Source organism: Portunus trituberculatus, chromosome 11 (genome assembly GCF_017591435.1).
Source record: "Portunus trituberculatus isolate SZX2019 chromosome 11, ASM1759143v1, whole genome shotgun sequence".
NCBI classification, from domain to species: domain Eukaryota; kingdom Metazoa; phylum Arthropoda; class Malacostraca; order Decapoda; family Portunidae; genus Portunus; species Portunus trituberculatus.
Genome location: NC_059265.1, coordinates 2,141,986 through 2,169,485, shown reverse-complemented (window position 1 = coordinate 2,169,485; position 27,500 = coordinate 2,141,986). Strand labels below are relative to the sequence as shown.

Below are 27,500 nucleotides of genomic sequence, written 5' to 3'. Positions count from 1 at the left end.
ATGCACGTTAGAATGAAAAAACAAACAAACCTGTTAGATCAAGCTTATGAGTGGTGGTGGTCTCTGTAGCGGGGTCCACACTTGTGGTGGAGGTGACTGGTGAGCTGCGGTGTCTGGCAGAGATCCTGTCAAAGTTAGCACAAAACGTTAACTGACCACTAATGATGTAGAGAGAGAGAGTGTTTGTTGGCATTGTAGGAAAGAAAACGACAAGTTTACTGTACTTGACGACAAACTAATCAAATCTGGCCGCGCCTTCATTAAGAAAATTCCATGTCCACTATTGTGGACACCCGCTTTAACACCCACGTTCCGCTGACTCCCCCACTCCCTAGAGAGAGAGAGAGAGAGAGAGAGAGAGAGAGAGAGAGAGAGAGAGAGAGGTAAATAAATGAGATCAATAATAGAATAAAGAAAGGTGAAGCAGAATGAATGACTATTTACAATGATGACACGCAGTGTGTGTGTGTGTGTGTGTGTGTGTGTGTGTGTGTGTGTGTGTGTGTGTGTGTGTGTGTGTGTGTGTGTGATAATATGAGTCTGCTTGCGTATGCGTTCGTTTGTGTGCGTGCGTAAGTGCTTTGCGTGAGTGTGTGTGTGTGTGTGTGTGTGTGTGTGTGTGTGTGTGTGTGTTACTGCGTGCGTGCGACAAAAAAAAGCCCTGTCAAAAGTCCTCCAAAAAGACCACTAAAACAAACTCCAAACCCTGCCAGGAAGCCTCGTCAAAGCAAAAATCCCGCCAAAAAAAATCTAACTAAAACACCCCACCATGAACACCTGCAAAAATGACCGTCCAAAATGTCCCATAAACACACACACACACACACACACACACACACACACACACACGAAAAAGTCCCATCACAAAACTCTGCCAAAACGTCCTGCCAAAAGGTCCCGCCAAAATGCCCTCCAAAAGTCCTCCAAAACACCAGCCAAAACAAACTACAAAAATCCCTGCCACGAAGCCTCATCAAAGTCAAAATTCAGCCAAAAAAATGCAGCTAAATCTTCCCACCATGAAGACCTGCAAAATGTCCTGCTAAAATGTCTCTGCCAAAGCCCCGCCAAGAAAAAGACCCACGAAGCCCCGCCAAATTGACCCTCCAACATGCTCCGTCAATAAAAATCGCGTAAAATTCCGCCACAAAACTCCGCCAAAACGTCACGCCAAAAGCCTTGCCAAAAACCTCGCCAGGATCCCCAGTCAAAATACCCGCCAAAAGCCGATACAAAATCCCTGCCAAAAGCCCCACCAAAAAGACCAGCAAAAATAAAATCCAAAAACCCCTGAAACGAAGCCTCATCAAAATAAAAATCGGGTCAAAAACTGCATCTGTGTGTGTGTGTGTGTGTGTGTGTGTGTGTGTGTGTGTGTGTGTGTGTGTGTGTGTGTGTTTGCATATATTTGTGTGTAATTCACCTCGGTCGCGTGCTGGTCACCCAGCCAGTCTTCCCCATTACGGAGCGAGCTCAGAGCTCATAGACCGATCTTCGGGTAGGACTGAGACCACAACACACTCCACACACCGGGAAAACGAAGCCACAACTCCTCCAGTTACATCCCGTACCTATTTACTGCTAGGTGAACAGGGGCTACACATTAACCCCTTCAATACGGTGACGCCTACGTAGGCGTCATATTTCTTTTCTGAGCTTTCTTCAGTTCAGTTGTCCCGTATAATGTGTTGGATACCAACTACACACGCCGTATGCTGTCCTTGAAATCCTAGTGCTCCTCCCACCATCCTTGTCTCCACCAATCACTAAAGATAAGCTACATGCGTCCCGCCTTGTGTCTAAAATTCCCCAATGGCATAGACTGTTTCCATCTCTCTCTCTCTCTCTCTCTCTCCTCTCTCTCTCTCTCTCTCTCTCTCTCTCTCTCTCTCTCTCTCTCTCTCTCTCGAAAGATAAGTTACATGCGTCCCGCCTTGTAACATTCGTGAAACACACACACACACACACACACACACACACACACACACACACACACACACACACACACACATTTTCTAATCCCAAGATCGGAAATAATGAGCTCTGAGCTCAACAAAACAACAAATTTTCTCTCTCTCTCTCTCTCTCTCTCTCTCTCTCTCTCTCGTTTCCGTCTCCTTCCTCCCTCACCCTCTTCCTCTCGAAAAATAAGCTACATGCGTCCCGCTTGTGTCTAAAATATTAGCAAATGTCTCTCTCTCTCTCTCTCTCTCTCTCTCTCTCTCTCTCTCTCTCTCTCTCTCTCTCTCTCTCGAAGAGAGACGCGTCCACTTTCCTCTTCGAAGGCGATATAGTAACTAAAAAATAGCAGCATAATACACAAAGATGACAAGTATGACGAGCTTGCATGAGTTTCCCGCGCTAGGGCGCGCGGCACTACCACCCGTATATCATACAGGCGGGCTTTTTTAACATCCGGCGCGAAGGGGTTAAGAGGCTTGCCCAGTGTGTGTGTGTGTGTGTGTGTGTGTGTGTGTGTGTGTGTGTGTGTGTGTGTGCTTGTGTAATTCACTGTTCACTGTTTGATCTGGTGCAGTCTCTGACGAGACAGCCAGACGTTACCCTACGGAACGAGCTCAGTGCTCATTATTTCCGATCATAGGATAGGTCTGAGACCAGGCACACACCACACACCGGGACAACAAGGTCACAACTCCTCGATTTACATCCCGTACCTACTCACTGCTAGGTGAACAGGGGCTACACGTGAAAGGAGACACACCCAAATATCTCCACCCGGCCGGGGAATCGTACCCCGGTCATCTGGCTTGTGAAGCCAGCGCTCTAACCACTGAGCTACCGGGCCGTGTGTGTGTGTGTTTGTGTGTGTGTGTGTGTGTGTGTGTGTGTGTGTGTGTGTGTGTGTGTGTGTGTGTGTGTTTGTGGTTTGTGCGTGTGTGTGTGAATGTAAGTGTGTGTACATATGGGTACAATACCCTGTTGCATCGTATTGTATCACAGTGTGATACGCAACGATGAAACGATGCGTGGAAATTCAGTAAGTGTGTACACACCTTTAGAAAGTGTTGGTGGTGGTAATGTCAGTGTGGTGTGTATTGGTGGTGGTGGTGGTGGTGATTGTGGTGGTAACTATTGGTGGTGTGTTTGCTTGTTTTGCATCGTGAATATTGATTGATTGAGTGGCTGAAAGATTGACGGATTGATGGATAGATTGCCTGTCTAACTAATAGATTCACTGACTGACTGATATTTGGACTGACTCACTGACTGACTGACTGACTGATTAAATGAATAAAATACTAACTAAATGACTGACTATCTGGCTGACTGACTATTTGGCTAACTGACTGAATGACTGAATGATTGACTAACTGACTGTCTGACACACTGGTTGATTGTCTGTTTGACAAATGGCGCCTGTCCTTGGCAGAAAAAGCATCGCGCGGTACGAAGGCGCTTAGAAGTGTACCGTAGGATGTATGTGGTGCGCGTGGCCAGGCACGTGTTGCCGTACGCGAGTGTGCACGTGTAGGGACCTGACAAGTGTGTAGAGAAACAATGAAGACGACAGTGGCAAAGGGAATCGGATAAGCGCCTGACACCACGTATATGTCACCCACGATTCCACCCACGCCCACGCCCGTGCTACGTGGGTCCGAAAGCGTGTAGGTTGGGAGGGATGTGTCTTCAGGGACTCCCGGTTGACACGAAACAGTAGGGGAAGGTTGGCGATGCAATTAATGCGGGAACTGGCAGTGGTTGTGGTGGTGTTGGTGGTGGTGGTAGTGGTATTTATATGCTTGTGTGAAGATAGATGGATAAGCGGGTAATTTGATGGGTTGATAGATATGTAAATGGACAGTTGGGCAAACAAATAGATAGATGGATAGGCAGGCAGATAGATAAGTCAATAAATTCGTAAATAATTAACAATATAGATGTGCATGTAGATAGAAAAAGTCTATATTCCTCTACTTAGTGTCCTGTCACCCTGGTTTATTGTCAGAAATACTCGTATATCAGGCGGTAGAAATGGTGAATGAAAAATAGTACAGTCTGCCTTTTAAGCACCTTGTTTATTGCCTCGCGGAGTTGCCACACTCGCTGTACAACAAGATACAATTTAATATTTCCTGCTTTGACAAATAACAAAAGCTGGACACGATAACGAAGAGGAAGATGTCACAATAACCAATAAATCGACATGTGGTATTTGTATAAGCATAGCGTCTCATTAATAAGAGATTTAGTAACAGATAGTTATCATAAACATATATACATGCGTCCTGTCTTCACAGACAACCTTTTGCTACGGCAGTAGTCTCTTAGCGGTGGTGGTGGTGAACACAGTTGTGGCGGTGGGCTATACTGACCCACTGCACATCCACACCCAGAGACACACACACACACACCCCACACCCACACACACACACACACACACACACACACACACACACACACACACACACACACACACACACACACACACACACACACACAAATAAAGTGAAGTGTTGCTATATTACCGACAGTTTTCAAGAAGTACCAACCACCAGCATGCAAGCCTTCACCACAACACTCCATACTGCCTAATCTTCGTGTATTAAAGGTATTTATAAGGCTATTCACTTAATGTTAGGTTTTCTTTACATATGAGAGTGAAAACAGTACGCAAATATTTTCAAGTAATGGTATAAGGAGCATAAAAGAGCAAGGCGTCTGTATTACCCTCTCATATTTGTTTCCTTCACTTACCCTCGGCCAAACATGTGTCACAAGGTAGCCACCAGTCTAACATTTCATTTAGTCTAGTCAAAATTTCTCTGTGTGGCTTAATTTTGGTTTGGTGAGATGATAAAGGCTATATATGGATGTCCCGCCGCCGGTGTTGCCTCCAGGCCGCTTCCCCCGACGGTCCCCTAGCCAACACCCTACACCCGCCCTCACCCACCCGTCACCAGCCAGTTGGGTCAAATACTTTTTTTCGAATATTTCCTGACGGTAATATTGCGCTTCCATGGTATGTTTTTATGGTTTCTATAAATGTTTCGTTGTGTTTGAAGTGTGTTCCGCGCCTGTGCTGGGTAAATATGTGGCGTTTAGTGGTGTTTTATGGCGTATGTTAAAGGCTTTTTAACGCTCAAAATTTCCCACTTGGAATTTTGAGCTTTTTCATTTCAAGGTATAACTGAGCCATTATGGTGTCAAAAGTCGGTTATACTCTTTTAAGCGTGTAATCAATCTATTGAGTGAAATATGTGGACTTTGAAATGGTGTTTGGTGCTGTTGTATAAAGCTCTTATTTTTCTTTATTTTATTTGCTCACGTTTCTGCTTCTCGGTCTAACACGCTGTAGAAGGCCCTAAAAGATAGCTCAGACTCCCTGAAATGTGATAAAATACACGCCAAGTGAAAATGGCTTGACTTTATAGGACGTTTTAAGAGATTTATGGGTTAAAATGTTTTTGTACTTTTAACGTACTTAATTTAGACCTTTTTTAAAAACCAGTTAAGCTGGAGATATTTTGATATTTTGAAAATTAGTTTAAGTATTTATCACGTCATAAAATAACAAGCGTTTGGCCGTGGCTTCGTTTTTCTAAAAGTCATTTTGAAATGAAATGATTTACGTAATTTAGCCGAGTCACCCCGTTCCCGTTCTCTCTCGGATGACCACAGCCCACCCAGGTAGTGGCTGGCGCCAATTTTCCAAATCCACAGTTCGTCGATATTTTGCCTAATATCTAGTGATTTCTACGTGTTTTCGTGGGTTTCTAGGTTCAGATGTTTAGATAATTGTAGCAGAAAGAGGAAGAAAGTTGAAATAAAGGAGGATAAAGAGGAAGAGAGGAGAAAGGGAGGAGGAAGAGGAGCAGCAGCAAAGCCATAATACTTAAGTCACCCTCCATTTCCTGAATATTTTGTCTAATATCTAGTGTTTTGATGTGTTTCTAGGCTCAGACGTGTGGATGGAAGGAGGAGGAGGAAGAAGAAGGAGTAACAATGGAGAAGGATGAAGAAGAAATGAGAAATAAAGGTGGAATAAGAGAAGGAGCCAAGGTGTAATATTTAGGTAAGTTCTTTATAATGCATACTGTTGGTTTTGGGATAGATTTGGGGTATTTTAAGCTTGTTCATTAATGTTCCAAGCTGTTTGGAGTGTTATAAATATGCTTTGGGGTTCATTTCGTTTGTTTTCAGTATATGTTAGATCTTTTAGGTATATTTTACGTATTTTGGGAGTGGATTGAGGTGTGTGTGAGTATTAGCATGTTTTGAGTGTGGTTTGGGAGAACTTTGAGGAATTGGGTGGTGTTCTGAGTGTTATAAGTGGTGGGGTGGGTTTTAGTGGTCTTTTGGGTGTGTGTGGAAGATATTTCAGTAAATATTGGGTGTTTCTAGTGAGTTTGGAGGTATTTTCACCTGTTCTGTGTTTTCTTAGTATGTTTTGGAATGTTATTGAGTTTTTTAAGAGGGTTTGGGTATGTGTGGTTTGTCGTGGGTGTGTGTAAGAATGAATTGGGCCTCTGCAAGGATTTTTGAGTATGTTTTGCGGCCCTCAACAGGCTAGCTCAGTGTCAGTGGGCCCTCATAACAAGTGTTCTTTATCATTGATTACCCGCTTCGTTCCCAGGTGACGACAGGCAGAATGAGGTGGACGTGGCGGAGGCTGTGGGCGGTCAATTCACGGCGCAGATTACCTACACCTTGCATCACACTGACTGCCCGCCGCTGTTCACTAAAGTCGGGCAAGCCTGTGTCTCCGTGTTCTGCCCTTGATAAAGGAGTAAAGGAAGTTGTGGTTTTTGTTGTTGTTGTTCTTGTTTTTCTGTTAAGATTTGTTTGCTCTCTCTCTCTCTCTCTCTCTCTCTCTCTCTCTCTCTCTCTCTCTCTCTCTCTCTCTCTCTCTCTCTCTCTCTCTCTCTCTCTCTCTAGTGTAGTGTAGTTGTGTTCACTAGTGTAGTGTAGTTGTGTTCACTGTGTGTGTGTGTGTGTGTGTGTGTGTGTGTGTGTGTCTAGGGATGATATTGGTAACTTGGGTGTCTGTAATGTGTTTTGGGTGAGCTTTTTATATTTTGAGGTGTTGCAGGGTGTTAGTTTTGAGTGATTTAAGTTGTTTGTGTGTGTGTCAGTTGTGTATGGTGTGTTTTGTGGTGTGGTGTCAGTATTGGTGCATACTGTGTGCTTGTAGTGAATTGTAAGTGCGTTTATTGGTACTATGAGGTTTTTCATGTTGGCAGTATCGAAGGGGATTTGACAAAAATAGGTTTAATGATTTCAAATTGTTGACCAATATAACAGGTTCGGCAGTGTTCCAAATTGATATGGACAGTAAACTGAACAATTGTTTTGGTATTTTGTAAGCACGATCGACAATTTGGAAGTGATCATTTTAGTGGGTAAGTTTGTGTATGGGTGGGGTTAATTCACAGTACATAACCCGGAGAATATTAAGATGAAAATATTGACAAATATTTAATGTGATTCGCAATGTATATAAAGGTGGATGAAATTGAGCAACCTTGCTTATTGTAGGCAACATTAATGAGGACCTTTGACTGTGTGTGTGGGAGTGTAAATTTTGTTGTTTGTCGGTTACTTGTATTTCAAGGAAATACGGAGAGTTAAGATGAACTGCATTGTGGTAACTTACTGCTAGGGTTTTTCTCTCTTAAAACACCATCTAGTCAATCTAAATTTACCTTACGATAGTCTAAACCATGAATAATAGTGCTGTTAAAATACAAAGCCAGCATTTCATCCACAGAGTGCAATAGTGGCAGAGCTGCAGACGACCCCACACGGAAGAGCAACAACAATCAGTCAGTCAGTCACTCACTCAGTCAGTTCTCCCACAGTGCTGGCAGTGGCATCCCGAAGCAGCGCATGTGTGACGGCATCAATGATTGCTGCAGTAACGGAGAGGTGAGGAGAAGGCCTTGCTTTTGTCAGTATCTCACATAAGGCTTAACTCATGCCCTGAAATCCTTTGTTTCATATAAAAGTTGCAGATTTTCTTACATTGTATACAGTACAATACAAAATCACAACTTGACAGTACTGAAGCAAATGCCTTTCTTGTAGCAGGATGAGTTTGTGCAGCTGTGTGGCGTTGAGGAGTGCCGGGAGAAGAATGTCGGGTGTGTGTGAGCCTGTTTACATCAACTCTTGAGAGTCGTACTACTGCCAGTGCCGGCCATGCAGGGTACAGACTCGTGTCAGAAAGTTCATGTGTGAAGGTGAGGCCTCCCTGAACTGTCAATGTCACTCTACGGTCTGTCTTCTTAAACTTGTCAGTCCTTCACCTCTTCATTTAGCAGCAGCCTAAAGAAGTTAGTGTGGTATTCAAGGGCACTTTTGTTATTGTTGGCATACATCAACATGCATTTTGTCTCACGAGTATTACTTACTAAGATCAGCGATTTACGGATAGGTTGTTCTTTATGATTAAGTATAATTTAATCTTGCTATATGCATTTGTCATGAGTACTGATATAATTTTTGTAGTTTTCCTCAACGTATTGTTGAATGTGTTCCTGAAATGCGTGTAAATCTATCCTTAAGTTGTAATAAATCTGTGTTTCTGATAGCGTAATTCTCCACCCTCAGACATTGACGAGTGCGTGGAGTCGCCCAGATCCTCTCCCTGTGGACCATCCCCTCAGCAGTGTTCGATCCGCCCAGCAGCAGCAACGGTCATGAGAAGGCTGTCATTGAAGTGTCAACTCCCAAGCTGGCACGGTGGTGGGTGTTGTGCTGGGCTCCCTTGGGGTTCTTTGCCTAGCTGTTGGGGTAAGTCAAATAGTTTTTCACTTCTTTATACTGTGAGATCTTGCTCTGGTTGTGTTGTGGCTGTGCTGTGGCAAAGATGGCGTAATTTAGCAGTGGATGAGATTCTTCCAAACTTTAAACAATTCTAAATTGTTCTTGACACACTGAGAATATTACATTAATGTAAAGTTTGCCGACTCATACTTCATACTTTTTTTCATCTCACCTGTAACATTTTCAGTGTACAGATGTTTGTCGGGTTCCTGAAGATGCGTCGACGTGTTATCATCCACACAAGCTTCCCCAACCCAGCCAGTGTACCACAAGACAACAGGCATTCAGGAGGACGGGAGGAGGGAGCGAGCGGCTGCATGCACTATTGAAAGGGATGGCATTACATTCTTCCCACAGTTGTATGACTACACTGAAGCAAGCCCAGAATAAAGTGTTGAGTGACCATGATGTGAGTATTGTGGTTTCCACATTACACTTTTATCTCCTCGTGTCTCATTTTAAAAGGTTTTGTACTTGCTTGTTATTTTTTTTTTCAGGACTTATTAATGTTGACACCATTTCAATGTTGTTCCATCTCTTGTTCCAGGAATCAGTACTACTAACGCCAAAGAAGTGAGGGAAGTGTTTGGAGTGAGCGTGCAAGACGTACAACAGACACCAGACTGCTACTGCCGGTGTAGCAAAAGGAATAAGAGGAGACAGAGGAGGAGGAAGAAGATGAGGAACAAGAGAGTGATTCTTGGGAGACGTACCAATGAAGTTCTGCAGGTTGGCCACAAATCTTCATTACTGGTGTAGTGTATTTCATTGATCATTTGTACATTGGGTGGATAAATTTGTAGATTTTTTAGACAGTTGTAGATGTGAAGTGGGTAAGGTTTTTTTGCCATGCCTTATCTACACCAGCAGAAAACCGTGATATGTAGAAGTTGTGATAGAAGCATTGTGATAGGAATATACTGTGTACATATGCATAGAGAATTTAAAAGAGGAGAGTGTAGACCAAGAGAGGAAAGTAACCTCTTTTAGAGATTTCTGTGAAAGTTTTGCTGTAGCGTTAGACATATCAAAGGCTTTTGATAGAGTCTGGCATAAAGCTTTGATTTCCAAACTGCCCTCCTACGGCTTCTATACTTTTATCTGCAACTTTATCTTAAGTTTCCTTTGTGACTGTTCTATTGCTGTTGTGGTAGACTGCCACTGTTCTTCTCCTAAATTTATTAATAATGGAGTTCCTCAGGGTTCTTTCTTGTCACCCTCTCTTTTTCTGTTATTTATTAATTAACCAAACTTGTTGCCCTATCTACTCCTACGCTGATGATACCACCCTACATCTTTCCACGTCCTTTCGGAGACGACCAACCAGTCAGGAAGTCAACAGATCACGCAGGGACGCCAAAGAACGCCTGACTTCCGATCTTTCTAAGATTTCCGATTAGGGGAGAGAAAATCTAATAGTTTTCAATGCCTCAAAAACTCTATTCCTCCATCTTTCAACTCGACACAACCTTTCAGACAGGTATCCCCCTCTTCTTCAGTGACTCTCAACTATCTCCCTCTTCCACAATGAATATCCTTGGTCTGTCCTTTACTCGTAATCTTAACTGGAAACTTCACATCTCATCTCTTGCTAAAACTGCTTCTTTGAAGTTACGCGTTCTGAGGCATCTCCGCCAGTTTTTCTTGCCCCTCCAATTGCTTACTCTGTATAAGGGCCTTATCTGCACGTCTATGGAGAACTCTTCGCATGTTTGGGGGGGTTTCAGTTACACAGTTTTACTAGATAGGGTGGAATTAAAAGCTTTTCGTCTCATCAACTCCCCTCCTCTGACTAACTGTCTTCAGCCTCTTTTTCACCGCCGAAATGTTGAATCTCCTCTCTTTTATCGCTATTTTCATGCTAACTGTTCTACAGATCTTGCTAACTGCATGCCTCCCCTCGTCCTGCGGCCTCGCTGTACAAGGCTTTCTTCTTCTCATCCCTATTTTGTCCAACTTTCCAACGCAAGAGTTAACCAGTACTCTCAATCATTCATCCTTTTCATTGGTAAAATCTGGAACTCCATACCTACATCTGTATTTCCGAATTCCTACGACTTGTCTTCTTTGAAGAGAGAGATATCGAGACATTTCCTCCCTTGTTTTGGCTGACGCTTTTCCACTTTTTAGAGAGCCAGCACTCAAGTGGGCTTTTTTTTTTTTTTTTTTTTATCTTTTCTTTGTTTCTTGCCCTTGGCTGGCGCTCTTCCTACATGAAAAAAAAACTTCTCAGGACACGAGTCCTCTGCTCATCACTCATCATTCCTGTCACCCATCATGATCGTTTATGCCTTAATAGCAGTGGTTCAAGGGACCGGTGCTGTCAATTTATCATTAACCTCTTCTGCACCATGACGTGTTTTCATGTTTCTTGTACTTATTAATTAGTGATTTTATACAGCTTCAAAAACTAATGGGGGGTGGATTAAAATGGTGAAGACTCTGTTCATTATAATCTGACCTCCCATACCCTTCCTTATCTTTATTGAATTGTCGTATCGTACCCAAACTGTCTTAAAATGGCCTAAAAGCATGCCAAGTTGTTTTAAAATGGCCTAGAAACATGACAGTCTATCTAAAAATGACCTAAAAACTAGCCTAATTATCTCAATATGTCCTAGAAAATATGAATCATCATATTCCAGGAAAAAATCTTATACCACAAAGAAAACACAAAAAATGAATAACAAAAGGATCAAATTACTGGGAGATTACTGCTGTGGCTGGATCACCACAGTGCCACAGTTAACCCAGGAATTGAGTTTATATGCCTTACGTCACGTTGTGGAGGGCATCCGGTGTGACGGTGTGACGGACATGAAACAAACCAACGTTATTTCAACACATCAACGTATTAAAAACAAAATAAGTCGAAGAGGAAGGTTTTACAGGAATAAACAAACCAACGTTAACTTTTCAACACATCAACATTTACACACTTATTCAAAAATAAAGAATAGGCCAAAGAAGAAGAAGAAAAAGAAGAATGACTGTGGGAGGGTGAGATGGGGAGCGGGGGTTTGTTATTGTGAAGGGCATCAGTGAAGCTCAAGACGCCGTGAGTGCGTGGTGTGTGTGAGTACTGAGTAGCCCGGCGATGGCCCAGGCGAACAGGTGCAGTGTTACCTTCACACCTGGCCAGGACACATTACAAGAGATGAAATCCTCGCCCCCGAGATATAAATTCCTGCTGCCCAAGTCCAGTGGTACAGAGGCGCGGGTGCAGCAAGATGAGAACGCAGGGTGAGACAGCAGGGTAAAAATAGAGAGAGAGGATGGGTGGGACGGGGAAACGATGTAATTTATCATTTTTTTATATTAAAGCCAGTTTTGGAATTAGGAGGAATTAGATTACACTTTTAGAGAGAGAGAGAGGGTGGGACACTACCATTTCTTATCCGTTTTGCCCAATCGGAAATTAATAATAACTTTCAGGACAGAATTTCTAAGATTTACCTCAGTTTTAGCTCTAGAGCCTTTCAAATTACATATATCTTGACTTGCAGCTTTGATTTAGTGCTGGGTAAAAAATTGAGGGTGCATTATGTACCTGCCTCTTTCTCTCCCTATCTCTGCTTGTTATGGAAATGTACTCTCTCTCTCTCTCTCTCTCTCTCGTGTTTGGTTTGCATGTGAGTGTGTTTCCAGTATGTTTTTCTCGTCTTGTTAATTTTTTTCCTACTCCTGTCACGTCTCTCTCTCTCTCTCTCTCTCTCTCTCTCTCTCTCTCTCTCTGTTGTGGGAACAGTGACCCTGTGTGTGTGTTTCACTGTTTGATCTGCTGCAGTCTCTGACGAGACAGCCAGACATTACCCTACGGAATGAGCTCAGAGCTCATTATTTCCGATCTTCAGATAGGCCTGAGACCAGGCACACACCACACACCGGGACAACAGGGTCACAACTCCTCGATTTACATCCCGTACCTACTCACTGCTAGGTGAACAGGGGCTACACGTGAAAGGAGACACACCCAAATATCTCCACCCAGCCGGGGAATCGAACCCTGGTCCTCTGGCTTGTGAAGCCAGCGCTCTAACCACTGAGCTACCGTGTGTGTGTGTGTGTGTGTGTGTGTGTGTGTGGAGGGAAGGTTGCCTAGTTAGTGTTGGGTAGTCAGGAAGTGAAGGCTTCTTGTCCTGACTTGCCTCCAGTACCTATACATAACATACATACATTGCACACAAGCCTTTCTTTATAATTCATCTTAGCTTACATTTATCCTTGAATTTTATATTAAGCTAAGGAGAACCAGTAAAAATTAAGCAAATATATTTATGCCCAAATTTAATATTATTTGGTTATTTTTTTACTGTTTCTCCACTAGTCTTGTTATTACAGACATAAATTTGTATTTTTTATTTTAGTTTCTTGCTTGTTTTGAAATGCATGATTTTTCCCTCAATTTTTTTTGTAATTTATTTATTTATTTATTTGTTTTCCCCTCATGAGCCACAATTCACCTGGAAATATATACCATAAATGTTTTTTTTACAAGAAGAGTCAGCAGATTAAGGTTAATGTTTACTCTCGGTCGTTGTCGGCAGCGCGTGATATGACCGCACATTCTGGTAGTGTAATCGCTGTATCTAATTCATGTGTAAGTCTTTTTTTTTTGTGCACTTGGCTATTACTAACTTTTTTTTTACAGTAATTCCTATAGCGCCTGTGTGTGTGTGTGTGTGTGTGTGTGTGTGTGTGTGTGTGTGTGTGTGTGTGTGTGTGTGTGTTAAAAGGAAGCAAAAATACACCTGGTTATTATTCATATAAAAGAAGGGAAAGTGCAAGAAGTCATTAGATATAGAGATGGCAGTCATTGTTTTTGTGTGATGGAGGAATGCACTGCTCTGGCATTGATGTGTTGCTGTGAACCACTTGCAAGAACAGAAGATGGACATGTTAAGTAAAAAAATGCATAGACTTCAGTAACATCCTTCAAATAGGTACAATTGCTGCTTCTACAGTACCAGGACACATTTTCATATTAATTCTGCTTATCATTTAATGATTTTGTACAGCTTCAAAAACTCATGTAGGGATTAATAATAGGGAAGAATGTGGCCGTTAATCTTTTTACCTCCATATACCCTTCCTAATGTAAATAGAATGATCTAATCATACTCAAAACTCAAGGTAAAATAGTGAAGACTAGTTATTAATCTTCTAACCTCCATAAACCCTTCCTAATGTCAATGAAATCACTTAATTGTACTCAAAACTCAGGTAAAAATGCATCCCAGCACTGAAGCGGTTAAAATACTGAAGACTAGTTATTAATCTTCTTACCTCCATAGACCCTTCCTAATGTCAATAAAATCACTTAATTGTACTCAAAACTTAAGAAAATATTACATCCCAGTACTAAAAAGGTTAATTCTTTGCCTGGTGAAGGATTACGGGTTAACAGGAAAGTGTGCACAATTCAACAGCATTCCCCAAACTTACTTCTTGCCTAGTGAAGGAATAGATATGAACAGAAGAATGTGCAGACTTCAACAATTTCCCAGAACAATTGGGTGTAATCTATGTATATGTGAGGTAAACAAGTGTGTGTGTGTGTGTGTGTGTGTGTGTGTCACTATCATATCATGCACCCTTGATGCTTGATTCAGGCCACACGTGACTCCCCTCTGCTGTGTGAGGAGTGGCAGCCACTATTTTAGGTCAAGAAATTTGTATTTTATTAAGAGTCATGAGCGTAACACCATGATTGAGGAGGCAGTGTGATGGAGAGCAGAACACACACACACACACACACACACACACACACACACACACACACACACACACACACACACACACACACAGTAAAAAGCTGAGGAAGGGAAGATGTCTGAGAGATGTTAAAAAATATAGTTTCCCGCAAAGATGTGTTGAGACGTGGAACAGTTTGAGTGAAGAAGTGGTGTCAGCAACGAGTGTGCATAGTTTTAAAGAAAAATTGGACACACACACACACACACACACACACACACACACACACACACACACACACACACACACACACACACACACACACACACACACACACACACATTCTTACTTATTAAAGAACAAGTGATCCTGCATTTGAAATAGTATTCTATGGTGAATGATTTAACAGGATATTTTATCAAGTGACGGAGCATTTTGATATGAACATACTAAGAAATGTACAAGAAAAGTGTGTGAGGAGAGTGGGGTGGCAGTGGTGTATATTCACCTAATGTAATTTTTACAGGGCCTGGGTATTATACTTGTGTGGCCCCGTCTCCATATCTATACACATCCAACTTTCCTTTAAAACTATGCACACTCCTCGCTGACACCACCTCCTCGCTCACACTATTCCACACATCTCTGCGGGAAACTATATTTCTTCATATATATGTGTGTGTGTATGTGTGTGTGTGTGTGTGTGTTTGTTTGTTTGTTTGTTTGTGTGTGTGTGTGTGTGTGTGTGTGTGTGTGTGTGTGTGTGTGTGTGTGTGTGTGTGTGTGTACTGTAGGTCCATTAATGGGTATATTTTGATATGAACATGCTAAGAAATGTACAAGAAGAGTGTGAGAGGAGAGTGTCTTGTATTTATTTGTGTGTGTGTGTGTGTGTATTTACCTATTTGTGTAAAATGACCCTAATCTAATTTTTAATCCCGGAGGGTTGTGTGGCTGGCCTGGGGGTGATGGGGGCTGGCGTGGGTCACAAGAGGGGGCTTTTCTCCCTTATGCAGTCTTTTCATATGCTAAAATGACCCTAATCTACTTTTTAATCCCCTGGGGTTGTGTGGCTTGCCTGGGGGTGACGAGGGGCTTGCGGGGGTGACAGGAAGGGGGCTATTCTCCCCTTTACCTCTCAGTTGTCCTTTTTCCAGTCCTCTCTTATGCTAAAAAGACCTTAACCAAATTTTTTATCCCCAGGGGTCATGTTGCTTGTGTGGCCGGTGTGAATGTGACCGGGGGCTTGGCAGGGATGACTGGGGGCTTGGCAGGGGTGATGGGGGGCTTGGCAAGGGTGGCAGGGGAAGTACAGCCAATACCCCCCGGCGTACATGCCCTCAAAACTGCAGGAGATGGAGGACAGTGGGGAGATGAAGGAATTTGAGTAGCGGGCGGTCCGAGCGGCCCACAGCACCCACACCACCTCTGTACTCCACCACCCGCTTGTCAGGTGTGTGTGTGTGTCTGTGTGTCTGTCTGTGTGTGTGTGTGTGTGTTTTGTCTCTCTCTCTCTCTCTCTCTCTCTCTCTCTCTCTCTCTCTCTCTCTCTCTCTCTCTCTCTCTCTCTCTCTCTCTCTCTCTCTCTCTCTCTCTCTCTCTCTCTCTCTCTCTCTCTCTCTCTCTCTCTCTGTGTGTGTGTGTGAGAGAGAGAGAGAGAGAGAGATTCTGAACTTGTGTGTGTGTGTGTGAGACTGGAAGAGGAGGGAGGAGGAGGAGGAGGAGGAGGTGGTGGTGGTGGTGGTGGAAGAAAAAGAAGAAGAGGAGGAAGAAATAGAGAGAGAGAGAAAGAGAGAGCAATTGTGTGTGTGTGTGTGTGTGTGTGTGTGTGTGTGCACGTGTGTCCCTAACCTAACCTAACTCTCTCTCTCACAGGAAATTCACCAACCACATCATGAAAACAGGAAACAAACCTCTGGCCAGGGAACTTGTCGAGAAGGTGAGGGAAAGTTAGGGGCGGTAGTAGTAGTAGTAGTAGTTATTCTGTATTATATTCCTTCACCACTATTCTGTCGTGTGTGTGTGTGTGTGTGTGTGTGTGTGTGTGTGTGTGTGTGTGTGTGTGTGTATTTACCTATTTGTGTATTACAGGGCCCGAGCTAAGCTCTCTGTGTCCTGTCTCCTTGTCCACTCCTGTCATATCTCTCTTTCATCTGATTGACACACACCGCATCAACGACATGACTGCTCAGTTTATTCCACTTATCAATGCTACGATGCGGGAAACTGTATTTTCTCACGTCATTTAGACAGATGTCCTTTATTAGCTTTTTTCCATGTCCTCGGAGATAATTATTTGTGGTCACCTTTATCAACTCTCTATCCAGTATGTCAATCTTGTTCACCAATTTATACATAGTTATCATGTCTCCTCTTGTTCTTCTCTCTTCTAATGTGGTCAGCCCCAGCTTCCTCAGTCTTTCCTCATAGTCTAACTCTCTGAGTCCTGGTACCATCCTTGTTGCCAGCCTCTGTACCCTTTCTACCTTCTTCACATTTTTCTTCATATGCGGTGACCAGACACATGCTGCATATTCTAGCTGGGGTCTTATTAAGGTACATAATATCTTCTTCATCATTCCTTCATCTAGGTAGTGGAATGCAAGGCCAATATTTTGAAGCATGTTGTATGTTTTCAAAAAAATCTTGTTAATGTGTTTCTCCGGTGACAAAGTGTTTTGCACGGTTACTCCTAAGTCTTTCTCCTCATTGGTCTCTTTAATTTTCTCATCACCCAGTCTGTAATCCCAGTTTGGTCTGTATCTACTTCTTCCCATTTTCATAACATGGGTCTTGTCTATATTAAATTCCATCAGCCACTCTACTCCACTCATATATTTTATCAAGATCTTCCTGTAACTTGTTACAATCTTCCACATTCTTTGCGGACGATACTAAAATTATGAGGAGAGCCTCATAATTTTAGTATCGTCTGCAAACATGTTCATATAACTGTCAATTCCTACTGGCATATCATTAACATAAATAAAAAACATGATGGGACCCAGCACTGACCCTTGTGGAACTCCACTGGTTACCTTCTTCCACTCGGACTTCTTTCCTCTCACCACTGTTCTCATTTCTCTTCCCATTAAGTAATTTTCCATCCATTTTGCTAGTTTATCATTTACTCCTCCAGTCATCTTTAGTTTCCACATCAGTCTATTGTGTGGTACTTTATCAAAGGCCTTTCTCAAGTCCAGGTAGATAGCATCCACCCATCCCTCTCTATGTTGCAGTATGTCAGTCACTCTTGAATAAAAACATAATAAATTGGATACACACAATCTTCCTTTTCTGAAACCAAACTGCCTTTCACTCAGAATGTTTTCACTTTCTAGATACTCACTCCACTTAGCTTTAATTACTTCTTCACATACCTTGCACAATATACTAGTCAACGATACTGGTCTATAATTTAGCGGTTCCATTCTACTACCATTCTTATATATAGGCACAATGTCATCTCTTTTCCACTCTTTCGGGACTAATCCTGTTCGTATGGAGGTATCCACAATATCAAATATGTGTGTGTGTGTGTGTGTGTGTGTGTGTGTGTGTGTGTGTGTGTGTGTGTGTGTGTGTGTGTGTGCTCAGATTAAATTCCATTTGCCACCTCTTGCTCCACTCCCAAATCCTATCCAGATCTGCCTGTAAAATTTCACAATCTTCTTCACTCTTCACACACCTACACAACTTCGCATCATCCGCAAACAAATTAATATAGCTGTTTACTCCCTCTGGCATGTCATTAATATATACAAGGAAAAGTATTGGTGCCAGCACTGAGCCTTGTGGGACTTTCTCCACCACCAACCAGTCCGACTTTGCATCCCTTATTACTGTTCTCATCTCCCTCCATCTCAGGTAGTTTTCCATCCACTTTAACACTTTTCCTTTCAGTCCTCCATAAATCTCTAATTTCCATAACAGTCTCATGTGAGGTACCTTGTCAAAAGCTTTCTTTAAATCCAAATATACACAGTCCATCCATCCCTCTCTCTCTTGTATTTTGTCAACCACTCTTGAATAAAAGCTCAGTAGATTTGTTACACATGACCTCCCTTTCCTGAAGCCAAATTGATGATCCGATAATAACTTATGATCCTCCAGGAACCGTATCCAATATTTCTTTATCACCCTCTCACAAATCTTACTGACCACACTTGTTAGAGACACAGGTCTATAGTTAAGAGGCTCTTCCTTACTGCCTCCCTTATAAATGGGCACCACTTCAGCTCTTCCACTCTACTGGTACTTCCCCTGTTTCTAATGAACACCTTATAATATATAATGGATCAATCAATTCTTCTCTACACTCCTTCAATAATTTTCCTGAAACTTCATCTGGTCCCATCGCTTTATCATCTTTAAGTTCCTCCAACATTTTATATAACTCCTTTTAGGTATCTTAATGTCATCCATGTGCACATTTCCTTGTACATTCTGAGGCTTTACAAACATTGTTTCTTCAGTAAATACTTGCTGAAACCTATTATTTAGCAATTCCGCTATATTCTTAGGGTCATCTACTATCCCTTGCTCTCCTTTTAATCTTTCAATGGACTCTCTCTTTTAAGTTTACCATTTATGAACCTGTAAAACAATTTTGGATGTTCCTTACTCCTGTCTACAATATCTTTTCAAATTTTCTTTCTTCCTCCTCCTTACCCTCACATACTCATTTTCGCCACTCTATAATTCTCCTTATTTAGTATATTCCTGCTCTTTTTCCATCTTTTCCAAGCCACATCTCTCTTTTCCTTAGCCTTAACACAAGTTGCATTAAACCAATCCTTTCTTCCTTCCTCTCTCGGTTTATACTTTGGTACAAATTTCATAACTCCTTCTTTATAATATTTCATAAAATCTCATATTTCTTTTGCACTTCTCTGATTTGTAACATCTCCTCCCAATCTAATTTTCTGAAATAATTTTTCAAACTTTGTGTCCATCTTTCTATAATTCAATCTACCACTCCTGTATGTCTCGTCCTTCCTTCGCTGTGTTGTTGCTATCTGCATTTCCATAACCACATGATCACTCTTTCCCAAAGGACACTTGTATTGTATATCTCCACATAGGTACACTTCTCTTGTTAACACCAAATCCAGTCTAGCCGGTTCATCATCTCCTCTATATCTAGTATTTTCCTTCACCCTCTGTTCCATCATATTTTCCATCATTAGATTAAGAAATCTCTCTCCCCATGCTTCCTCTCCAACACCACTTACTAGATTTTCCCAATCCACTCCTTACAATTAAAATCTCCTACTTGTATCACCTTTCTTTTCCAGATAATACACTTTCCAAACTCTGTAAAGTATCCTTGATCATATTGTCGTATTCCTTAATGTCCAAGAATTTGTTTTAGGAGGTACATAGGTCACCATGATTATTAATTCTTTTCCATCACTTTTATCCTTATGCTTATCACTTCTGCGTTGTTCTTCCCATACCAAACCTTATCCACATTTATTTCTTTCTTCGTCATAATCATAACTCCTCCTCCACCTTTACTCTCCCTATCCTTTCTCCATATATTATATTTATTATCCAAATTTATCTTTGTTTTTCCATGCAATTTTGTCTCAGTCAAACACACTATATCAGGCTTCTCCACTATCATATAGTCTTGCAATTCCAATCTACTTGACAGTATCCCATCTATATTAGTATACATTATGGTCCACCCACTGCTTCCTCTAGGGGTTCCTCCGTATTCCTTCTTTCCACATACCACTTTCTGACTCTCTCTCCTATAACTCTCCAAAAACTTTTCTCTTTCCTCCTCAGACCGCTCATCATTTTTCCTTCTCGCCTCTTCCACCAATTCCTTATATCTTCTCCTCTCTTCCTCATTTCTATTCTTTCTCACAAACACCTCTTTACAACCTTCTATCTCTCTTAACTTTGATGTTCTATATAGGATATCCTCCAGATTGTTGTGACTTCAGTACTACTTTAATCGGTCTGCTCACTCCCTCCTTATACGGACCCAGTCTATGGATCTCTTCCACTTCTTCTTGTAGGTCTTTTTTTTTCATCATCATTTAGATTTTTGAACAGATCTCTTACTGTTTTTAATTCTTCCTTAATTCTCTTAGGCTTATATGTTGTATTTTGTTCTTTCATCCCAAATATTAACACACTCTTCTTCTTTTCTGCTATTTCCCTTATCAATGTTTCCTTATTCTTCATTACATTAACCAGTTCCTCCATATCTACACTTATCCAATTTTTCTTTAAAACTATGTACACTCTTTGCTGACACCACTTCCTCACTCAAACTGTTCCAAGTCTCAACACATCTTTTGGAAACTAAATTTTTAACATCTCTCAGACATCGTCCCTTCCTTAGTTTCTTACTATGCGATCTTGTGCTTCTAAAGTCATATTCTTCTCTCAGGATCAGTTTCTCATTACCCACTTCATCCATTCCGTTAATCAGATCCCCTCTCTCTCTCTTCTCTGCTCTAAGGTTGGTAGATCCATTGCCTTTAGTCTCTCCTCATATGCCATCCCTTTAAATTCTGGAACCATTCTTGTAGCCATTTTTGTAGTCTCTCTAATTTTCTTATGTGTTTCTTTTATGGGAGTCCACATATCTCCTGCATATTCCAATCTGGGTCTTTTTAGTACTTATCAATTTCTTCATCATTTCCTTGTCCATATAGTGAAATGCTACTCCAATATTCCTTAGCAAATTATACGTCTCTCTGAAAATTCTATCAATATGGCTTACCGGTTGATTATTTTCTTCCAATGTCACTCCCAAGTCCTTTTCCTTTTTTACTTTTTCTAGTTCTACTCCATCTCCCATCTTATAGATTCTCACTGGTCGTCTTTCACTTTTTCCCATTTCCATGACATGGCTTTTGTCCACATTGAATTCCATCTCCCATTTTTTGCTCCATTTCCAGATCTTGTTTAAGTCTTCCTGTAGTATTTCACAATCCTCTTTTTGTTTAATGACTCTGCACAGTTTCGCATCGTCCGCAAACAGATTTATGTAGCTGTTCACTCCCTCTGGCATGTCATGTGTGTGTGTGTGTGTGTGTGTGTGTGTGTGTCAAAATATTAAATTATCTTAACCCAACATGGTGTAAATAAATGAAATAATAAAAAAAAAGATAACATAATTCTTAATAATTTCTTAAGTCTAATTTGGAATTGAGAGAAACACAACAAATTAGTTTTTTTGTCATTAACGTTACAATGGTATGGATTGGTGGGTGTAGGCGAGGTGTACCAGTATATTATTGGTGTGTGGCTGTTAATTGTTACTGTTTATTTCAAGATTAGTGTTTCTTATAGGATATTTTCTTTTTTTCAGTTTTATCAGTTGAAAAATAGTGCTTTATTGATTTTTTACATAAATAATTGAGTTCCTTTTCTTTCTTTTGGTTAACTGGTAAGAGTGATGCATTGTTTATTGAAATATGAAGTTTTATGGGCATAGATGAGGAATTAATTGCCATTATTTTATGCACCAATCGTATGTAATTAAGTGTAAGTTTGTAAGGGATGTTGATGGTCAATAAACTATAATAATGATGTGGGTGAAGTTTGAGTGTACTAATACAGCTTGATTTATTTCAGGTTGTGTCAAGATATGGAGGGAGAGAGAACAGCCAAGGAGGAGGAGGAAGAGGAACAGGAAGATAACAAGAAGAAGAAGAAGAAACAATGAATGAAGACAAAATAAGAAAAGGTGAAATAAGAATAAATATTGTCATTTTATAAAGTTATCTCTCTCTCTCTCTCTCTCTCTCTCTCTCTCTCTCTCTCTCTCTCTCTCTCTCTCTCTCTCTCTCTCTCTCTCTCTCTCTCTCTCTCTCTCTCTCTCTCTCTCTCTCTCTCTCTCTCTCTCTCTCTCTCTCTCTCTCTCTCTCTCTCTCTCTCTCTCCATTACTATTGCCATTGTTACTGTCATGTTACTATTAGGTTGAGTTCAGTTAGGTTAGGTTGAGTTGCGTTCAGTTCAGTTTACAAAATAGTGAAGGTGACTCAATGTAAACAGTGCACCTCTTATTACAGGAAAGTCAAGCCAAGAGTCCCTGAGTGCTGCCAAGGAGACACACTGCTGCTGGAACACTGCACCACCAAGCCAAGCCACAATGCAACACAAGCCTTCTACAACACCTACAGCCATCAGCAACACCCAGAGTACAAGACAACACCTGGAGCCATGAAGAACAGTTAGGATAGATTAGCAGTTTGGAATGTTTTTTTTAAGGACATTTTAAGGACATGTTTTTCAGGGCATTTTAAGACAGTTTGGCATGTTTTTATGGTATTTTAAGAGTTTGGCATGTTTTTCAGGGCATTTTAAGACAATTTGGTATGTTTTATGATATTTTAAGACCATTTGGCATGTTTTTGATGGCATTTGAAGAAAGTTTGGCTGTGATAATACTATTTTATTGACATTACAAAGGGTGTATGGAGGTGACAAGATTAATGGGGACAGTCTTCACTATTTTAATCCCCCACATGAGTTTGTGAAGCAAGTGTTGGATTCTCTGGGCAAAGATGCAGTGTGCTTGTTAAGAGATTCACTCAGCACTCACTCACTCATTCACTTACTGAGCTCAGAGGGAAAGCTTTATTCTCCACCATGACTAATTTCCAAGGCCACAGGTGACTAGCAGGGTTTTCAAGACTGTTTCTCCAGTTATAATATAGAAATGTTGCCAGTCTGCCTCTAGAACCATAAAAACACTTAAAAATGCTTTATTCTCTCACTATGACAGTTTTCTAAGGCCACAGAGATGACTGGCGGGATTTTCAAGACTGTTTCTCCAGTTAGTATTGTAGAAGTCTTGTCATTCTGCCTCTAGAACCATGAGAAACACACTTAAGCCCTTGAGTGCCTTGATGCATTTCCATATTCCTTGTGGTGACTGTTTGGCGATTTTATACACCTCCACAAACTTGTGTGGGGATTAAAACAGTGAAGACTATGGCCATTAATCTTCTGACATCTATAGATCCTTCCTAATGTCAATAAAATGGTCAAATGGTACACAAATCTCTAGGTAGAAATGTGTCCCAGTACTGAAGGGGTTAAAATGGTGAAGACTATGCCACTATGGCCATTAATCTTGTGACTTCCATAGACCCTTGCTAATGTCAATAAAATGGTCTAATGGTACACAAAACTCAAGGTAAAAATGTGTCCTAGTACTGAAGGGGTTAAAATAGTGAAGACTGTGGCCATTAATCTTGTCACATCCATAGACCCTTGCTAATGTCAATAAAATGGTTTAATGGTACATAAATCTCAAGGTGAAAATGTGTCCCAGTACTGAAGGGGTTAAAATGGTGAAGACTGTGGCTATTAATCTTCTGACTTCCATAGACCTTTCCTAATGGTCTAATGGTACACAAATTTTGAGGTGAAAATGTGTCCCAGTACTGATGGAGTTAAAATAGTGAAGATTGTGGCCATTAATCTTCTGCCTTTTATAGACAATTTCAAGTGTCCATAAAATAGTCTAATGGTACACAAATCTCAAGGTGAAAATGTGTCCCAGTACTGAAGGGGTTAAAATAGTGAAGATTGTGGCCATTAATCTTGTCACCTCCATAGACCCTTGGTAATGTCAATAAAATGGTCTAATGGTACACAAATCTCAAGGTAAAAATGTGTCCCAGTAATGAAGGTCAGGGGTGTATGAAGAGTGTATCTTACTATGTAGATTGCTTCTATCAATGGTCCTTAACCCCTTCAGTACTGGGACACATTTTTACCTTGAGATTTGTGTACCATTAAACCATTTTATTGACATCAGCAAGGGTCTATGGAGGTCAGAAGATTAATGGCCACAGTCTTCACTATATTAACCCCTATAGTACTGGGAGACATTTTTACCTGAGATTTGTGTACCATTAGACCATTTCAATGACATTAACAAGGGTCTATGGAGGTCACAAGAATAATGGCCACAGTGTTCAATATTTCAATCCCCCACATGAGTTTGTGAAGTTTTAGAAAATCACCAAATAGTAACCAAACGGAATATGGAGACATGGTTTTTAGGGAATTTTTAAGACGATTTGATGTGTTTTGAGGGCATTATAAGACAGTTTGGCATGTTTAGAGGGTAGTTTAAGACAGTTTGGCATGTTTTGAGGACAGTTTAAGACAGTTTGGCATGTTTTGAGGGCAGTTTGAGGCAGTTTTGTATGCTTTGAGACCGTTTTAAGACAGTTTGGCATGTTTTTAAGGCAGTTTAAGATAGTTTGGTGTGTTTTGATACCATTTTAAGACAGTTTGGTGTGTTTTCAGGGTATTTTAAGACAGTTTTGCTACAATAAGACCATTATATTGACATTAGGAAGGGTGTATGGAGGTCACAAGATTAATGGCCACAGTCTTCACTCTTTTAATCCCCCACATGAGTTTGTGAAGCAGTAAAAGTCACCAAATAGTCACCACAAGGGATATATGGCAATGTGTCACCCTACTGAAGGGGTTAATGGTGTTGTAAGGAAGCTTTTCAGAAATAGCATATTTTTGTCATGAAAGCTGTGTGTGTGTGTGTGTGTGTGTGTGTGTGTGTGTGTGAGAGAGTGCGAGATAATAACTTTTTTCTTATTTCTTAAAGGTAATGTAGAGTTTTTAGGAGTTTGTGAGTGAGGTGAGAGTGTGTCAGTGTGTCAGGGGTGTATCAAGAGTGTATCTTACTATGTAGATTGCTTCAATGAATGGTAATGAATGGTGTCTTAACCCCTTCAGTACTGTGACACATTTCCCTATTCCTTGTGGTGACTATTTGGTGATTTTGTACAGCTTCACAAAGTCATGTTGGGGTGAAAATTGTGATTTACATCCCGTACCTACTCACTGCTAGGTGAACAGGGGCTACACGTGAAAGGAGACACACCCAAATGTCTCCACCCGGCCGGGGAATCGAACCCCGGTCCTCTGGCTTGTGACCACTGAGCTACCGGGTGTGTGTGTGTGTGTGTTTAAAATGTATTGTTTTCATGTAAATTATTATTATTTCATTGTTTTTCTCTCTCTCTCTCTCTCTCTTGTAAATTGTTGTAAATGTTGTAAATGTCTATTTTGTATTAAGTTGATAATTGTTGACTTTTTTTAATGTTTGAAAATTTGTGTAGAGTTTTGCTGTAATTTTCATATTTTTTGTGTAGATTTTTTTTATTCATTGTTTATTAATTTTTTTCTATTAAGTTGAAATTTTGTAGTGTTTTTTCTGTAATCTCATATTTTTACTGTTTATTCATTGTTTATTAATTTTTTTTACTATTAAGTTGAAATTTGTGTAGTGTTTTTTCTGTAATCTTTCATATTTTTACTGTTTATTCATTTTTTTTACTATTAAGTTGAAATTTGTGTAGAGTTTTTCTGTAATCTTTCATATTTTTACTGTTTATTCATTGTTTATTCATTTTTTTTACTATTAAGTTGAAATTTGTGTAGAGTTTTTTCTGTAATCTTTCATATTTTTACTGTTTATTCATTGTTTATTCATTTTTTTTACTAAGTTGAAAATATTTGTAGAGTTTTGCAGGCAATGTACTATAATGTGAAGAATTGTTGAATAAAAGTGTAGGGAGACTCTTGCATTTAATTTTAACTCCAGTATGCATCTGCCTTGTCTCCGGAGACTCTCTCGAGTATTTTCGACTTAGTACAGTTTTTAGGGGCCATTTTTGGGGTTTTTGGCCAGTTTTTTGGGTTTCTTGGCTTTTTAGGGGCCATTTTTGGGATTTTTTGGCCAGTTTTTTGGGTTTCTTGGCCAGTTTTCCTGTTATTAGGGGGCATTTGTTTTTTTCTGGCCAGTTTTTTACTCATTTTTCCTATTTTTTGGCCAGTAGTGCAGTATTTTGGACCATTTTTATCTCATTGAGGATTTTCCAGTTTTTTTTTTTCTTAATTTACGTTGCTATTCAATTTTTATCCCTCATGATAAGGAGTCATTTTGTTCATATTATTAGTTCATCCTTTCTCCAATTGTTTTTGTATTGCTCATAATAATAAATAAAAAGCTTTAAATTAATTAGTGTGTTTTTATTTCTGCCATGTTATTGTTAAGAGAGTGGGAGGTTAATGGCGGCAATATTGGTGTGAGACAGTGACCTCAGCCAGCTTGAGGCGACTCATAAACCACCCATGCACAAATATTCCCAGGAAAGCAAATATACCAAAACAAAGATTTCTACACAATTTATTATTTATTGACAACAGCTCTTAGTACAGGGACAACACCACAATGAGGCAGTGAAGACAGTTTATTACAATGGAGTAATGGCACCACACCACACCACCCCCAGTGAATGAGGGAAGACTGACTGTCACGCTGCCCGCAACTCCTTCCCCCACCCTGGCCACCGACACCCCCAGTAGGTGATGGCCGCGCAGGGTCAAGGTGCCGTGCATAATCCTTGGTGGCGGTGGTGGTGTTGGGACGGCGGCGGAAGGTGTTGACTGGCAGAATGTGAGAGATGTGGAGCCGAATCTCGCTGGACGGCGGCAGTGGTGGTGGAGTCCCTTGATCGCTACACTCAGGCCTTGGATCGCCAATTCCTGTAATGGACAAACAAATTAACAAATGAATAGATTATCTGCACATGTACCACGCCACACTGTCCCACAATACACACTTCACTACCTCAATCAGCCTCTCACTCGCCCCCCTCTCTCATTAACACTTACACTCGCTTACACCCTTCTCCCTGCGTCTCCAGTGTCTACGTATATCTAGCATCCCGGCCCATTAATGTCATAACACTCGCATCCCTTCATTCTCACACCTCCCACGCCAGTCTAGGTAAGCCACACCACGTTACACCCTCAAAACTTCCCCCCCCACATCCACACAAACACTCGCATCCCTTCATTCTCACACACCCCACGCCAGTCTGGGTAAGCCACACCACGTCACACCCTCAAAACTTTCCCCACACCCGATCCTTCCACATCCACACAACCAATCTTGCCACACACTCATCCACCTGGTTAGTGAAATCTACGTAGTGTCTGGGCG

At 41.0% G+C, this 27,500-nt stretch overlaps 1 protein-coding gene and 1 long non-coding RNA gene across 6 annotated transcripts in view; one reads left to right on the top strand and one right to left on the bottom strand.

Annotated features, from left to right (window-relative positions):
* The window catches only part of LOC123502281, a 409,114-nt gene that overhangs the window by 349,126 nt on the left and 32,488 nt on the right, over positions 1-27,500 (top strand). The window lies entirely within an intron of this gene.
* The window catches only part of LOC123502293, a 2,424-nt gene continuing 1,589 nt past the window's right edge, over positions 26,666-27,500 (bottom strand). For all 5 annotated transcript variants that reach the window (XR_006673883.1, XR_006673884.1, XR_006673886.1 and 2 more), the window contains exons 2-3: positions 27,469-27,500; positions 26,666-27,040 (exon numbers count right to left, since the gene is read on the bottom strand). The exon at positions 27,469-27,500 is cut by the window's right edge and continues 153 nt beyond it. This is a non-coding gene — a long non-coding RNA (uncharacterized LOC123502293). The remainder of the gene's footprint in view (positions 27,041-27,468) is intronic.